Genomic DNA, 13,605 nt, shown 5'->3' with positions numbered 1-13,605 from the left:
CAAGTTCCTTGAAGGGACAAATCTCTGCTCTTTCTGTTTTATTTCACAGAAAGATTGCCAAACTTCCTGATATTCACTGTTTTGTACAGGCTTTGGTTCGTATCAAGCCTATCATTAAATCAGTCTCTCCTCCTTGGAGTCTTTTTTTTTTTTTATAATAATTTTTTTATTGTTTAAATAAATGAGTGAACATAAGAGCATCAAAAGCATATATGTAAATAACAACAGTACATAATACAGTACTTGTAGGACATTACAATATATAGAACAGATACACATAATAAGAGACACAAGAGAGAATGCTGAATGTTAGAGTCCATTGCCTGTGGGTCTCCAATTTTTCCCCCCACCTCTCCAGATGGGAGTGCTACAGGCCAATTTCTGTGAGAAGACAGACACATTGCTAGTTGTCCAGATAGATCAGCATTTTCCACATAATATAAAGGTCATATCATAACTGTTCTTACCAACATCATAAATTAACCATAGAATATTGTAAATCAGATATATTAATCAAACCATATAGAAACTTTGCCAAGCTATCAGATAGGGGGGGGAGAAGAAAAAAAAAAAATAAAAAAAAATAAAAAAAGGAAAAAAAAAAAGCAAAACCAAGGGTGGGGAGTATGGGAGGGGGATTTTAGGAAAAAGGCAAGAGGGGAGCGGATTCAGTCTAGGGAAGGGGATGGGGGCCTGAATGGGTAAGATTGTTCGTGTAGTATTAGAAAAGAACAGTAACAAGGAACCATGAGTTCCCCAAAATATTTGCAGTAAGAATTACTCTGGGCCGTATGCCCAGATTTTAATCTGGAGGTCTTCTGACCCATGAATGTGGGATTCCATTTTCTTAACAAAGTTTAAGATGTCAGTCGCTTGCTCCCAAGAGGGTGAAACACGCTGTAGCCACATATGGGCCACAGCTAGTTTAACGGCTAAGAATAGGTAGATACAGAACAATTTTTGAGGCAGGGTCAACTGCCTGGGCAAAATGTGAAATAGACATATTGTTGATGACATGGGTAAATGGATACCCCCTGAAGAGCAATATTGGATTGCCTTCTGCCAGAGCGGCTGGATCTGTGGACAAGACCACCAAATATGCTGAGGGATTCCCAAGTCCTCGCATCCCCTCCAGCACTAAGGTGAGTTAACGGGCGAAATTTTAAAAAGGCGGATAGGAGTCATATGCCATTGGAGCACAACCTTGAGAAACAACTCATACAAAGTTGTACAGTGTATAGCTTTTTTGGTGAGTTGGGCCGCAACCCGCCATTGTTGTGGTTCATGTGAAACCGCTAAGGAAGATTCCCAGCGTCGTATTGGGGGGGATTTGTAAAAGACTGGAGGATTCATGAGTACAAGATATGAGATAGATAGGAGTCTGGTAGGAGGGGACGGGGAGTCCCATCTTACCTCCCAGACAGTTTTGGTTCTCAGAGGGCCTTTATCAAAGCCCCACGATATGAGGAGGCTCCGAAGTCTCCAAAACTCAAAGTGCAAGAGGGGGGGTGGACTAAACTTCCGAAGGAAACCTTGGAAGGTGAGTAATTTATCTCCTACATAAAGGTCTGCTATTTTGGTTAGGCCCAAAGCAAGCCATAGATTAGGATGAGAGTCCGGTAGTGACAATAGCAATCCTCTCAGTGAGTGTGATGGCGAAGGGTGAGGTGCTATAGAAAGAAGGTTACGAAGCTTATCCCAAAATTTCAAATTCTATTTTATAATAGGGTTAGCCAAAAGGGCAGGTGGCCTGGAATGTCTGGGAAACCACAACATATCTCTCAGGGTATACCCAGCTGGAAGGGATGCCTGTTCAATCTCAGCCCACCAGCTCTCCAAAGTCGAGCTCCATTGAGTTACATGAGATAGTCTGGCTGCTTCGTGATATTTTAAAATATTGGGGGCAGCCGCCCCGCCAGCCAGCAAGGGCTGTTGCAGGATGTTAGTAGCTAGTCTCAGGACCTTATTGCGCCATATGAATTTATTGCACAATTGTTGGAATTTATAGATTGTAGATCTAGGAATTGGGATTGATAAAGAGCGAAACAAATAAGTAAGTTTCGGGAGGAGGCTCATTTTGAAAGCTGCTATCCGACCCAGCCACGACAATGATGGAACATTCCATGTGTCAGTAGATTTTTCGACGTTTGATAACAGTGGGGTAAAATTTAAGTAAATCATCTCCGATACATTATGGGATAGATAGACCCCAAGATGTTTGATATGTGATGTGGACCACAAGAACTTGTATGTGCTTTTTAGTGTATTGAGAGTTTCTTCCGAGATGTTGATTGCGTAAGCCTCTGTTTTAAGAACATTTGGCTTATAATAACTAACTAAGGTAAATTTGTCCAACAGGGAGAACAGATGGGGAAGAGAAGTAAGAGGGTCAGATATAAGTACTGTTAAATCGTCTGCGAACAGAGCTGTCTTCTGCTCTGTGTGATGTATACAGACCCCTTTAATCTGGGGACAAGACCGGATAGCTTCGGCCAGGGGCTCCATCATAAGGGCAAATATGAGTGGGGACAATGGACACCCTTGTCTCGTGCCATTCGTTATCAAGAAAGGTTTGGAGCAGAATACCAGGCCCTTGACCACTGCCGACGGAGTAGAATACAACGCCGCGATCACCGTGATAAAAGGCTCCGGAAGATCGAAACGTCGCAACACGGCGAACATATATTCCCAGTTCACCCTGTCGAAGGCTTTCTCGGCATCCAACGACAGGGTGACAAAGGGCAGGTGCGATCTATGAGCCTCAAAATAGACATTCAGGAGCCTTCTTGTATTATCCGGTCCTTGACGCTGCAAGACAAAGCCCACCTGATCAGAGTCGACCAACATAGGTAGCAAGGAGTTAAGGCGCGAGGCTAGAATTTTGGCATAGAGCTTAACGTCAAGGTTCAGCAATGAAATTGGCCTATAACTTCCGCAAAGTGTCGAGTCCTTCCCTTGTTTCGGGAGGGTGATAAGAGTGGCCTGCAAAAATTCAGCCGGGAAGGTTCCCCGCACGCTTGCCAGTGAAAAAAGACGCCCTAACATGGGAATCAGCTGAGTTTGAATTTTTTTATAAAATAAGTCCGAGAAACCATCCGGCCCTAGTGATTTGAAGGCTTTGAGGGATTTAATAGCCATTTTAATTTCCGTTAGCGAGAGGGACTCTGTAAGGAGTCAATACGGTCCTGAGGAACCGAAGGAAGATTTAGTGTGGTTAGGAATGTGCCAATAATTTCAGGTGTTGGGGGGAAAGTCGAGTCTCCCTGTTTCAAATTATAGAGGGAAGCATAATAATCCGCAAAGGCATTGCCAATGTCTGTGGGTTTCGTAATACATTGTCCATCCACCTTCAACAAGGGGATGCGTGCTGCTGTAGTTTTTTGGCGCAGCCTATTAGCAAGTAGTCTATCGGCTTTATTACCTTTGTGGTAGTAGATTTCTTTAAGCCGTAAGAGCCTCACGGCTGACCTCTCGGTCTCTAGTTGAACTATCCGTGTCTTGAGGTCCGTTAACTGTTTGGACAGCACAACTGTGGGATTTACTTTATGCTCCTCAGAGATCTTAGGAAGACTCATAGTGAGCTGCGCTAAGGTTTCCCCTTTACGCTTTTTCTCGGCTGCTGCTATTTTTATGAACGACCCCCGAATATACGCCTTCAACGCGGCCCACAGAGTGAAGTCGTCTACTTCATTAGTGTCGTTTAAAGTTAGAAATTCTGCAAGATCCCCGGCAATAGAGGCTTCTGTTCCGGGAGCTGTGAATAAATGGGGGTGTAAGCGCCACGTTGAGGAACATTGGAGTTCCATAGAGGAGCGTAGATTAATGTACACAGGGTCGTGGTCTGACCATGAGCATTGGGGGATCCAGGCACGAGTTACGCTGTCCAAGAGACCCGGATCGCAAAAGAAAAAGTCTAATCGTGAGTAGGAGCGATGCACCGAGGAGAAGTAGGTGTAATCGCGAGCAGAAGAATTAAGGGCACGCCATATGTTAAACAGATTAAACTGATAGATCAAATTCCGAAATTTGTGTGACAGTTCAGCTACGGGTTTAATTGATTTGCGGGTCGTATCCGATCGCCTATCCAGGTTGGGGTCCCATACAACATTAAAATCTCCGGCGAGAAGCAAGAGGCCCTGATGCAAAGCCTCCAGTTTCTGGAGAAATTTACGTAATGAGCGGATATGTTGCTTATTGGGTCCATAATAAGAGGCCAGTGTATAAATAACACCATCCAGCTTACAAACAAGAATTAAATATCTACCCTGAGGGTCAGAGTCAACAAGAATGCTCTCATAAGAGACGTTTTTATGTATCAGAATAGCCGTTCCTCTTGATTTCTGGGAGAAGCTAGCAGTCTCAACTATCGGGTATAGTTTAGATTGAATGGGTATTTTTGCGCCCTTTACCCAATGAGTTTCCTGGAGAAAAACCAGGTGGGCTCCCAATTTGGCTAGAGACCTAAGGCAAATACTGTGCTTGGTCGGGTAGTTGAGCTTACATTATGGGTTACACAACAGAATGGCATAATTCACTTGTACTTCTTCCTCCTGTGGGCAGGAGCCAGAGGGGTTGTCTAGTAGGAGTTGGGGTTCACTATGGAAAAGAGGGTAGTTGAGGGGAGGGCAAATAGGGTAGAGGAGGGAAAAAAAAGGGAAAGGTCCTCCTTGGAGTCTTAATTTGGTTTTGAGGGCTTTACAGGCTCCTCCATTCGAGCCTATGCATTCTTTGGACATTAAACTACTTTCTTGGAAAGTGTTGTTCCTTTTGGCCATCTCTTCTGCTAGAAGAGTTTCTGAGCTATCTGCTCTTTCTTGTGAATCTCCTTTTCTGATTTTTCATCAGGATAAGGCGGTTTGGCGGACTTAATTTGAATTTTTACCTAAAGTTGTGAATTCTAACAACATAAGTAGAGAAATTGTTGTTCCTTCCTTGTGTCCTAATCCTAAGAATTCTTTGGAAAGATCCTTACATTCTTTGGATGTGGCGAGAGATTTGAAATATTATGTTGAAGCTACTAAAGATTTCAGGAAGACTTCTAGTCTATTTGTTATATTTTCTGGTTCTAGGAAAGGTCAGAAGGCTTCTGCTATTTCCTTGGCTTCTTGGTTAAAGCTTTTGATTCATCAAGCTTATTTGGAGTCGGGTCAGGCCCGCCTCAGAGAATTACAGCTCATTCTACTAGATCAGTTTCATGGGCTTTTAAGAATGAAGCTTCTGTTGATCAGATTTGCAAAGCGGCGACTTGGTCTTCTTTGCATACATTTACTAAATTCTACCATTTTGATGTAATTTGCTTCTTCAGAGGCAGTTTTTGGTAGAAAAGTTCTTCAGACAACTGTTTCAGTTTGATTCTTCTTCTTATGTTTTAAGTTTTTCTTGTCATTAAGAATAAACTTATAATTTGGGTTGTGGATTATTTTTTCTGTTGAAAATGTCTGTTCTTTATTTTTATCCCTCCCCCTCTAGTGACTCTTGTGTGGAGTTCCACATCTTGGGTATTGATATCCCATACGTCACTAGCTCATGGACTCTTGTCAATTACATGAAAGAAAACATAATTTATGTAAGAATTTACCTGATAAATTCATTTCTTTCATATTGGCAAGAGTCCATGAGGTCCAACCTTTTTTTTATGGTGGTTATGATTTTTTTGTATAAAGCACAATTATTTCCAAATTCCTTTGTTGATGCTTTTTACTCCTTTCTTTTTCAACCCACTACTTGGCTATTCGTTAAACTGAATTGTGGGTGTGGTGAGGGGTGTATTTATAGGCATTTTGAGGTTTGGGAACCTTTGCCCCTCCTGGTAGGTTTGTATATCCCATACGTCACTAGCTCATGGACTCTTGCCAATATGAAAGAAATGAATTTATCAGGTAAATTCTTACATAAATTATGTTTTATGTGAAGGCAATAATATTCACACAAAAAAAACTGACACTAACAGCTACCTTCCAGAGAATAAAACGGAAGTGCACTAAGGACAATGATTTTGAAACTGCAGCAGAATCACTTGAAGTAAAATGTAATAATAAAAACTATCCTGACACCATAGTAAAGGAAGTCTATGACAAAGTAAAAAACACTGACAGGAAAGGTCTTTTTAAAAGCCATAGACACTAAGTAAAAAAGGACAGTACAACAGGACACTAACACCAGATTCATCACCACTAACACCAATGGTGCTAAAAAATAGAGAAGATTCTCAAGAAACATTGGGGAATCATACCCAAAGATCCAGTACAGTATTGTCAAACATCCTTACTGAACCTCCAAAAGTCATTTATAGAATAAATGCATTAAAAATATCCTTGCACCAGCAACACTAAAAAGAACAACGAAAAAAGAAAATATGCTTCCAATAAAAGGTTTCTTTAAATGTGGAAGAAAAAACTGCATATGTTGTAGTCACATTAACAAAAACAAAGAAATGAATAAATGGATCATCAATAATGAACAGGTACCCATAGAAGGTTTTTTAAATTGCAAATCAGAGTTTGTAGTATACCTATTTGAGTGCCCATGTCACAAAATCTAAATAGGGCGTACAAAAAGGAGTCTGAAGAGACGAGTATTGGAACATATCAATAGCATCAAAGAAACAGACTCTGAATATGGCAATTGAAAACATTTTGAACACTTTCACTATAAAAACAGTGATACGTTCACAATCAAAGCAATTGAACAAATACCCAGTTCAAAAGGAAAAGAAAGATTACTTGGGTTATGCAAAAGAGAGACTAAAGTTCCTGCAACCAACAGGTCTCAATAAAGATATTGATCTCGCTGCATTTTTATAAAATAAAATCACACACAGTTCTTCTATCGATCCTAAAATAGATTACATCTGTATCCTAATCCATTCCTCCTTCTGAAAAACATAAACATTATTTATTTTGAATGAAAGTGAACCTTTCAGTAAGGCAATATTATTTCATTAAACGCATAGGTAAAGTCCACTTCTTTGTTCCGAAAACCCTGTCAAAACTAATCTTTTTCAAAGTCGCCCACATATTCAGAGGAACACACAAACAGGGACATGCTATTTCCAATCCCTATGTGTGTGAATACATACACACACGTTGTTTCTATAGGCAGTAACAAACAATTCAACTACCTAAAAAATACTGAGAGAGTAAGGCCTTTTGCATAGTAGTTGAATTTGTAGCATACAAATATATACAAAACATAAAGATCAAATACAAACATTTGCAAACTTAAAAAAAAATCCAAAAATAGCTCACATTTTTTAAATACATAGGCAAGTAGGAGCGAGACATTTTTAAAAAACAAACAGAAACATTCTTTCAGACAAATATTTATTAAGCTCAACATGCACACAAAACAGTTAATTGCCCCAAAAAACAGAATTTATGCTTACCTGATAAATTATTTTCTCTTGCGGTGTATCCAGTCCACGGACATCATACTTGTGGAATATTCTCATTCCCTACAGGAAGTGGCAAAGAGACCACACAGCAGAGCTGTCCATATAGCTCCCCCTCTAGCTCCGCCCCCCAGTCATTCGACCGACTGTTAGGAGAAAAAGGAGAAACCATAGGGTGCAGTGGTGACTGTAGTTTAAACAAGAAATTTTAACCTGACTTAATTGCCAGAAACTAGATTTGGATGCTTGAAAGGACCCTGTATTAGAAGATCCTGCCTCATTGGCATGTCCACTAGGTCTGCATACCAAGTCCTGCGTGGCCACGCAGGCGCTATCAGAATTACCGAGGCCTTCTCCTGTTTGATTCTGGCTACCAGCTGAGGGAGAAGGGGAAACGTTGGAAAGACATAGGCCAGATTGAAGGACCAAGGCGCTACTAGAGCATCTATCAATGCCGCCTTGGGATCCCTGGACCTGGATCCGTAAAGGGGAAGTTTGGTGTTCTGACGGGACTCCATCAGATCCAACTCTGGAATGCCCCAAAACTGAGTCAGCTGAGCAAATACCTCCGGATGGAGTTCCCACTCCCCCGGGGATTGGGTGGCAGATAGGTGGCAAGGGTGATCCTCCGCCCACCTGATTATCTTGGTTACTTCCTTCATCGCTAAGGAACTCTTTGTTCCTCCCTGATGATTGATGTATGCTACAGTCGTGATGTTGTCCAACTGAAATCTGATGAACTTGGCCGTCGCTAGCTGAGGCCATGCCTGGAGCATATTGAATATCGCTCTCAGTTCCAAAATGTTTATCGGGAGAAGAGACTCTTCCCAAGACCATAGGCCCTGAGCTTTCAGGGAGCCCCAGACCGCACCCCAGCCTAACAGACTGGCGTCGATCGTAACGATGATCCACTCCGGTCTGCGGAAGCACATTCCCCGAGACAGGTGACCCTTAGACAACCACCAGAGAAGAGAATCTCTGGTTTCCTGGTCCAGTTGGATTTGAGTAGACAAATCTGCATAATTTCCATTCCACTGTTTGAGCATGCACAATTGTAGTGGTCTGAGATGAATTCGAGCAAAAGGGACTACATCCATTGCTGCTACCATTAATCCGATTACCTCCATGCACTGAGCTACAGATGGCCGAAGAATGGAATGAAGAGCTCGGCAAGTGCTTAGAAGCTTTAACCTTCTGACCTCCGTCAGAAATATTTTCATTTCTACTGAGTCTATTAATGTTCCCAGGAAGGGAACCCTTGCGAGCGGGGACAGAGAACTTTTTTCGGTGTTCACCTTCCACCCGTGAGACCTTAGAAAGGCCAGAAAAATTTCTGTATGAGCCTTGGCTCTGAGAAAAGACGACGCCTGTATTAAGATGTCATCCAGATAGGGTGCTACTGCAATGCCCCGCAGTCTAAGTACCGCTAGAAGGGACCCTAGCACCTTCGTGAAAATTCTTGGAGCAGTGGCCAACCCGAAGGGAAGGGCCACAAACTGGTAATGTTTGTCCAGAAAAGCAAACCTTAGGAACTGATGGTGATCTTTGTGGATATGAATATGAAGGTACGCATCCTTTAGATCCACGGTAGTCATATATTGACCTTCCTGGATCATCGGTAAGATTGTCCGAATGGTCTCCATCTTGAAGGATGGAACTCTGAGGAATTGTTTAGAATTTTTAGATCCAGGATTGGTCTTAAAGTTCCTTCCTTTTTGGGAACCACAAACAGGTTTGAGTAAAAACCCAGTCCTTGTTCTGTAATTGGGACTGGATATATCACTCCCATCTTGAGTAGATATTCTACACAGCGTAAGAACGCCTCTTTCTTTGTCGTGTCTGTAGACAGACGAGAAATGTGGAACCTTCCCCTTAGAGGAGAGTCCTTGAATTCTAGAAATTATACCTGAGCAAGTATCTCTAATGCCCAGGGATCGGGAACATCTCTTGCCCAAGCCTGAGCAAAGAGAGAGAGTCTGCCCCCTACCAGATCCGGTCCCGGATCGGGGGCTACCCCTTCATGCTGTCTTAGTAGCAGCTGCAGGCTTCTTGGCCTGTTTACCCTTGTTCCAGCCCTGCGAAGGTTTCCAGGTTGCCTTGGGTTGTGAAGAGTTACTCTCTTGCTTTGCGGTCGCAGAGGTTGAAGCAGGACCGCTCCTGAAGTTGCGAAAGGATTGAAAATTAGCCTTGTTTTTAGCCTTAAAAGGCCTATCTTGCGGGAGGGCATGGCCCTTTCCCCCAGTGATATCCGAAATAATCTCTTTCAACTCGGGCCCGAAAAGGGTCTTTCCCTTGAAAGGAATATTCAGTAACTTTGTCTTAGACGACACATCGGCCGACCATGATTTAAGCCAAAGCGCTCTGCGCGCCATGATGGCAAAACCAGAAAATTTTCGCAGCTAACTTAGCTAATTGAAAAGCGGCATCTGTAATAAAAGAATTAGCCAGCTTTAGCGCCTTGATTCTATCCATAATTTCATCATATGAGGTCTCCGTCTGGAGCGACTCCTCCAGCGCCTTAAACCAGAAAGCCGCTGCAGTAGTTACAGGAATAATGCAGGCAATAGGCTGGAGAAGGAAACCTTGTTGAACAAATATTTTCTTTAGTAAACCTTCTAATTTTTTATCCATAGGATCTTTGAACATACAACTGCCTTCAATTGGTATGGTTGTGCGCTTGGCTAGTGTTGAAACTGCCCCCTCTACCTTAGGGACCGTCTGCCATGCGTCCCGCCTGGGATCAATAATGGGGAACATTTTCTTGAAGATAGGGGGGGGGGACAAAGGGTACACCTGGTCTCTCCCACTCCCTATCCACAATATCCGCCACCATCTTCGGGATCGGAAACGCATCAGTGTATACAGGGACTTCTAGATATTTGTCCATTTTACACAATTTCTCTGGGACCACCATGGGGTCGCAATCGTCCAGCGTAGCTAATACCTCCTTAAGCAGCACGCGGAGGTGTTCCAGCTTAAATTTAAACGCTAAGGAATCTGTTTCTGCCCGCTGAGAAACCTTTCCAGTGTCAGAAATTTCTCCTTCGGACAGCACATCTCTCACCGACACTTCAGAGTGTTGTGAGGGTACAACAGATAAATCCTCCAAAGCTTCTGATTGCTCATACTCTGTTCTTAAGACCGAGCTATCACGCTTTTTAGGAAAAACTGGCAGTTTGGATAAAAATGATGCAAGGGAATTATCCATGACTGCTGCTAATTGTTGTAATGTAATAGGGGCCAATGCGCTAGAGGTACTAGGCATCGCTAGGGCGTAACTGGTGTCGACACATGGGGAGAGGAAGGTGGGCTATCCTCATTACCTTCTGTTAAAGAATCATCTTGGGATACATTTATAAGTGAAACATCGTGATCTTTAAAATGCTTAGACACATTAGCACACTTAAAACACAAATGTAAAGGGGGTTCCACCATGGCTACTAAACACATAGAGCAACGTCTATCTGTAGGCTCAGACATGTTAAACAGACTTAGACAGCACTCAAATACTGAAAAATACAATTTGAGAAAAAACGGTACTGTGCCTTTAAATAATAAAAAGCCCACACTTTTTTACTAAATCACAAAAAATGATCCAATCTTCCTGAAAGATTAATGCTTTGGAATGATTGCACAGCAAGTTTCAAGTCAATTAACCCCTTAATGCCCGAACCGGAGCAGCCTAAAGCTGACAACCTGTTAGCAAACTACAGCACCGTGCCACAGCAATCTGCTGTGGCCCTACCTTGCCCCTGGGGATTAATTTGATAGAAATACGCCTCTATGAAGTCCTCAAGTATTCTTTGGACCCTCCACGTGAAGCTGCATGAAGCTGTCTGCAATATGAACTGTGCAACTGAGGCGCAAAATTTAGGCCCCCTCCCTCTCCCCTACGGAGTTGTGGGGCCTTCAAAACTCTCAATAGGTGTCTAAAATTCTGCCATGTGGAATAAAAACCCCATAAACCACTCCAAAAGTAATAAAAACTTGTACAATCGTCATATTTTCCCTATAAAATAATCGATTGCCCCTTAACAGTGTCCACCAGTCTTTTAGCCCTGTTAATTAAGCCTTCCTTCTATACTGAATCTCAGAATATGGCTTACCTTCCCCACATGGGAATTCTTGTCAGTCTTCTAGCATTACTAAGTCTTGACTAGAAAAAGATGACTGAACATACCTTGTAGCAGTTAAGCCTGCAAACTGTTCCCCCCAACTGAAGTTTTCTGGTACTCCTCAGTCCTGCATGGGAACAGCAGTGGATTTTAGTTACAACATGCTAAAATCATTTTCCTCTCAGCAGAATTCTTCTTCACTTTCTGCTAGAGAGTAAATAGTACAAACTGGCAGTGACGTGCAGTCACAGGAGGCAGGGGAGGCAGTGCCTACCCTGTCCAATGAGGGAAAAAAGATTTGTAATTAATATATTTATTAAAAAAAAAATATGTTTATTATCTCAATAATTTTTTTTTTTTTACCACCCTCGCGCCCCAAGGGTACCCCCCCCACCCCCACGCGGCGAGCCGCGATACTCATTCATTTTAATTTCTATTTTCTAGTGTGTGTGTGACGCGTAGTACGTTAGAATAGACACAGTAGACTTTGCGCATGCGCTGCGCTGTTCACCGACCGCATGTCATGATGATCCATCCATTGTTGCGCAATTAGGAGGCAGTGAGCCGGTCCGCTGCCCTCCATTATTGCGCAACAATGGATCTAAAGCTCACTTAGAGCTGCGCCACCCAGTGGTGAGTCGCCCGGGCCCTGTACAAGCTCAAATGGAGGCGGTTCTCAAAACCGCCTCCATGATGAGCTAGGTCACTTCAGCCAATCACAGCATGCCATTGCCTGCAGGGCTGCTGATTGACAGGTGGCTGGGCCATGTGACCATTGACGTTGCGTTGCGCGCGCTGAGAGTAACAGTGGCGGGAAGACTCAGTGGAGGGAGAGCAGCTCAGAGAGAGTGTCTGTCTGCGTGCCCGACTGCCGTGCTGCACTGCTGCCTAAACTGCCCCACTTGGCTGTCAGTGACTGGTGGACTGGAGGAGCCGAGAGCGAGACTGTCACAGTGTCACTGAGGAGGAGACTCAGGAGGAGAGTGACAGTGACACAGTGTGATCGACCGACCGTGGTGGTGTTGTGGATGGAATCATCATTCTTCCTGATCCTATCTTCTTATTCTCATCAGCCAGGTAAGGAAGGAAAATACCAGAACATTTACTGTCTGGTTATTGTTAACCAACCACCTATATTAAAAATGTTGAACTGTTCATAATGTGGGTCTGGGACTGGGTAGTGTGGGTAGGGTAGGCAATGGCATTGGCATATACTGGTAGTGGTGGTAGACATTTTTATTATAAATAAATATTTTATATACATATATTAATATAATTTTATTAGATAGAAGACAAATAAATAATTATTAACAAACATACATATAAATTATATTTAATTTGATTAAAGTAATCTAATCTCTTATTTAAGATTATTTATTTTTCTTTTTGAATACTTTAAGTGTTAAGCAATAATTATTAGTAATACTTAACACTTAAAGTATTCAAAAAGAAAAATAAATAATCTTAAGTAAGAGATTAGATTACTTTAATCAAATTAAATATAATTTATATGTAGTAATTTGTTAACAATTATTTATTTATGTCTTCACTTCAAGTTCAATCTATATTATGTAAATAAAATTATATTATATGTATTACTATTAATAATAGGAATTAGGAAATATTACCAACCAGTGAACTGTGAAGCACATAGTGGTGTATAAATAACGGATTTTTATTAAATAAAAAAAATCAATATTGTGCAATAATATCTAAAAAAAGCAGACAGTTATGTGTATAATTATAGTGTTCATGATACTATCCATTCAGATGGCTGCTGACATATTAGCTATTATTGGAGCCCTTCTTAGTCCTCAGAGTGTGTGCATCCCAGCAGCCCTGAATTTGCACTTTTGCAGAAGTGCAAGAAACTTAGGTCAAAGTAACTAGTAATTGTAATTGAACTAGATCTGATAGAATCATTATATATTATGATCAATTTCTCATAATTATAAATTAAGGTTAAAGGCTTTTTTTCCTCACTGACACTGACTGACATACATTCCGGCTGATTAGTTAAAGGGACATGAAACCCACATTTTTTCTTTCATGATTTAGAAAGAGAATGTAATTGTAAAATATTTCTAATTTACTTCTATT

Source organism: Bombina bombina, chromosome 5, assembly GCF_027579735.1.
Source record: "Bombina bombina isolate aBomBom1 chromosome 5, aBomBom1.pri, whole genome shotgun sequence".
NCBI lineage: Eukaryota > Metazoa > Chordata > Amphibia > Anura > Bombinatoridae > Bombina > Bombina bombina.
This window is presented reverse-complemented; position numbering follows the sequence as displayed.